This window comes from Frankliniella occidentalis, unplaced genomic scaffold (genome assembly GCF_000697945.3).
Source record: "Frankliniella occidentalis isolate FOCC.00 unplaced genomic scaffold, Focc_3.1 Scaffold3598, whole genome shotgun sequence".
Taxonomy (NCBI): Eukaryota; Metazoa; Arthropoda; class Insecta; order Thysanoptera; family Thripidae; genus Frankliniella; species Frankliniella occidentalis.
The window spans coordinates 1-4496 of record NW_026270654.1 but is presented as its reverse complement, the minus strand read 5'-3'; positions in this window follow the sequence as shown (position 1 = coordinate 4496).

The window sequence follows — 4496 nt, the reverse complement described above, 5'->3', positions numbered from 1 at the left end:
GGAGGGAGAGGGGGCGACAAATTGAGAGTGGTCACGTGCGGGGCGCCCTGTTGTTGTCCTGGCCACCCACCTCGTCCTCGCATACAATGGCATGTTTGAGTGCGTGTGTGTGTGCGTGTGCGCGCGCTCTATCGCCCCCCTCCTCACCCCCCCCCCCTTTCCATCCTCCGTTTAACTCAGCTGCTGAACCCGCGCTGCTGCTGCGTGCCGTGAGGAGGTGCTGCGCCCGCCTCTCTGTCCTTCGAGAGGACACTTTTCGTGTGCGCCCGTCCCCTCCCTCCGCATGCAGAGTCCGTGTTACACGTTACACACCACGGCAGCGCAACTTGTTGGCCGCCTGTACGAGCGCAGCAGAAGGGTCCCTGCCGCCACAGCGGCCGCCACCCTCGACGGGGCCAGGACGGGGCCAGGACGGGACGGCCGCCGCCGAGACTTTATCTGCCGCCTTATCAGTGCGAGGCGCCCGCCTTTTGAAGCCCCCGCCGCCCCGGCGGCCTCCGCTGCTTGGTTTTGCACGGAGAGACGAAGGAGGGAGCAAGAGAGAGCGAGAGGAAATGGCCGAGAGAGAGATAGAGAGAGAGCTAGAGAGAGAAGAGAGAAGAGAAAGGGAATGGCTGCAAGGTGTGCGATAGCAACAATAACCCGGACAATACCCGGCCCGACGTGGCGGGCGTCGCGCTGCCCTCGTAAATCAAACGCATAAGAGTGTCCGACCCGGCGCGGCACGCCACGCCACGGCGTCGCCACGCGAGCCAAAGAAGGAGGTGCCGTCGGGACCCCCTGCCCTGTGCCGTGGCCCCCCAACCCCTCCCGCTGATCCCCTCCGGTTGCACCGCGCGGGCGCATGGCTCGCAAAGTGATCGCCCCCCATCTCATCTCCCCCTCTTTTTGCAAACTTCATTATCGTTTTCTTTTCTCCTTGACTAATAATAATTTTTGCTCGAGAGGTGTCTCGGCGTGATTTACCGCCCACTCGGATGCGACCGCGTTTGATCGAGGGATGTATAGGAGGAGGAGGAGACCCAGACAGGGTGAAGAGCATGCAGAAGCCGTCCGGAATCCGGAACCCTGGTATGTCGCCGAGGTTGTCGACCGCATAGAGTCCCCTCTAGGGACGAAGCTCCAGGGATCATACAGAAAGTGCGTCCGCTTTCCTCAGACTCATTCGGCATATATCAGGAGCTCGCCGCCTGCGAAACTCGGGGTAGGCCACCCCGCAGTACACACATGCACTGTAGGCAAGATGTTGCCTACCTATCAGGCGCCATGAGTGCTAGTGCTAGCATTCGCTGAACTTCTCAAGGTTCGTAAGGGCGTATGATAGACCTATTTTATTTCTTGATGATCACCTTACTTGTCCATGACAACGAACTGCGGTTGACGCGGAAGCGAATGGCGGCTCGAGGTTTGGGTCGCCGCTGAACACGAGTAGCTCGTGGGCGCGCGGCGGCGGGGCGGGTGCATCGACGTGGACCTGACCCGCGCCCGGAGGCCGGGCCCACACGGGCGATGAGTGATGGCTTTCACCTCAGCCCGGCCTGGCCTGGCCTGGCCTGCAGGGCCGCATGATCACTCAATCCGTTTCACCTCACGTGCACGGGTCTCGAGTGATTACCTTTTGTGACCAACACTCAGTGAAATAAAAGCGTTAGCTGCGCCCTTGGAAAGTGCAGCCCTCCCACCACTCTCAAGCCCCCTTGGGTTTCGCACACAACGCTAAACGGCAAAAAGACGATTAGGCATAACAATTTCCGGCGCGCGACAGCAGCATCGCGCATCTTACAGGACCGGACGCGACGCTAAAAAGACTTGTTTCGACGAACAAATCTGATTCTATTTGATCAAATGCAAATCAATTTTAATGGCTTCGAATAACTTTGAAACAGATTGGTAATCAAACGTCCTTCAAAAATTCTTCAAAAAAAAGTGAAAAGTTTTTCAAAAGTTATACGCCGACTCCGACACGGTGGGCGTTGTTCGTCGATGTTCTGGCGAGTAGGCAACCCAGCCGCACCTCTGCTTGGCGATACAGTGCTCTGAAGCGCGCATCCTATACGCCCACATGCCCAAAGTTCCTCAAGAATAACTACACGACATCGCCTCTGTTTCCTCGTTACGGAGGTTCCCCGGCGCGCACGCACGCCGCGCGCGTCAGCCCCGAGTGCGGTACGTGAGTCAGAGCCCGGGCTGACAGCCAATCAGATGGCTGGACTCATTTCCATATTTCAGGCCGACGCCGCTGATTGGTCGATAGGATCACGTGGCACGCACCTCGGCCAATGCGGAGGGGCGGTCCATAACTCATACGGCCAGCAATGAGCAAAAGGCAACGCCGCGCGGATAGCCGCGAGTTGGGAGGACGAACCGCCGCGGATCACAGCAGACCGGAGTGAAAAAAACAACAACAAAACAAACAAACCTTTCAAGTCCAGGAGGAGGATATAATCAAACAAGGCGACTGCACGCGGCGGGATCTGATCCCGGGGGATCCCCATAAACTTTAAATGACACCTCGTTAATATGCTGCGGCTGGCGCTGCCCGGCCCCGCCAACGGCCCCAATGATTAACTTGTTGGTTTTGGCGTCCAGCAATAATTGTTCGTGTTTGGGGGCGGGCCGCCCGCCACGCCACGCCACGCCACGCCCAGACACAAAGGAGTCATTCCTCTTTACATTTTGTGTTATTTTCATTAAAGCTTTTTCCGTTTGCGACAGAAACGTCCGCGAAGCCGCAGCCGCCGTCGTGAGGGCGTCGCTGTTCCTGCAGAAGCTACAATATGTCGGACGGAGACAAGTCGGAGACAAGCCCAGCAGCAGCAGCAACAGCAGCAGCGGCAGCAGCGCACTCCTCGACCACCTTCTCAGGCGCAGCGTTACTCATTGAATGCTGCGTCAGGCTCCTCTCCCCTCCCCTCAGCTCACCTCCGGGCCGCCCACGCCGCGCCCGGCCCTCATCATGTTTATTTCGCACACGGCAGCCATTTGTTGCTCGATGAGGCCACTTTGTCAGACACCACGTCGCGGCAGATCATTGCCATCCCGAACGGCAGTGATTTGTTCAGGAGGGCAGCAGTTTCCTGGGGAAGGGGGGGGGGGATCCCACGCCGCGCCCCTCGCGTCGGCAGCCTGAGGTGAATGTGACGGAGAACGGTCGTGGAGTGACTTAAAGAAAAGCCGTAAACACCAAGAGATCTGCGTTCTTGATTTGAGCATGGTAGTACTTAAATATCAACTGCCCAACTTTCAACTAAATTTTATATAACCTAAGGGTAACCATTAAATAACAAACTTCTCAATTTTTAAGTTCTACATTCTTTGTTTAGCGTGGGTGAAGAGGAGGCGGGAGAGCTGATGCGGAGGACAAGTAGTGGCGTCCGGTCGTACTTACAGAGTGGCCAACGGTAGCTGGCCAAACATCTCTCCGCCGCACCGCGGGTCCCGTACGTCCTGAGCGCCAAGGTTCCTCCGCCAATGGGCGCAGGGGGCGGGAGGGGGTAAGCCGCGCGTGTGGGAGGCAAGTCCCCGCGTGTAAAAAAGCCCCCGCTGGCAGTCCCGCCGCGCCGCGTCCGGGTCGTTGGCAGTGACACACAGAGGCAATAAACGATGGGATTCTGTCAGGTTGAATGTCGCGCTAAGAAGTCATAAGAGAGCCTCGGCCTGGCCTCATGGCTCGGCGCACGCGCACGCGCACGCACGCACACACGCGCACGCACACACGGTCGCGCCCAACGGGACCGAACCGACAGCCGTACTTACTTACTTATCGACCGGGGGGTTTAAATTTCAGAGGGGAATAAATCTCGGGTTGAACCAGGAGGAGGAGGTCTCACAGGAGTACCTGCTGCTGCCTGTGGCCCGCGGGGCCGCGCCCACCCGCGCCCACCTGTCGCCTGCATGACGTGGAGCCAGGAGCTGGAGGGGGGCAGCTATGCGCGTTCAAGTCCCCAAACTCGTCATTCATTAAGCAAGTACTCGACTGGTGCTTGCTCGGTGCTTGCAATAATACTCGTACAATGATTGTTTACAAGTACATAGTTGCACGACGAAGCTTCGCTCAATGTCCGTTCTGAACTGAGTCAATGTGCTTCCATGCATACCAAAGTTGATAAAACTCGGCAAAACCAGACTCTAGTTTCACCACTTCCAACAGGGCGAGCAGAGCCAATAACGGGTCCTTGTTCGGGGACGCGTGAAAAGCGTCAATATAACAACCTACCCAACAAACTACTGGCGCCTTGCACTCTTTGCGGCGGGTCAGGTTTTCTGATTTTCTGCCGCTAGACACTTTCAAACCGAAGTCGAGGAGAAAGAAACCACATTTGCGCGTTAACTACGATAAATTTTCGTTTAATAAAGCAGCCCTCGCCAAGTAGATAGGGGGAGGGGTTGTCGTATGTGTGGGTAGCAGCTGCACAGCCTTGGGCCAAACACCTAGTAGGGGCGGGAGGGGAAAGGGGGTAAGTAAGTAGACTAGGGTTGACACACGAGCCGCCGGT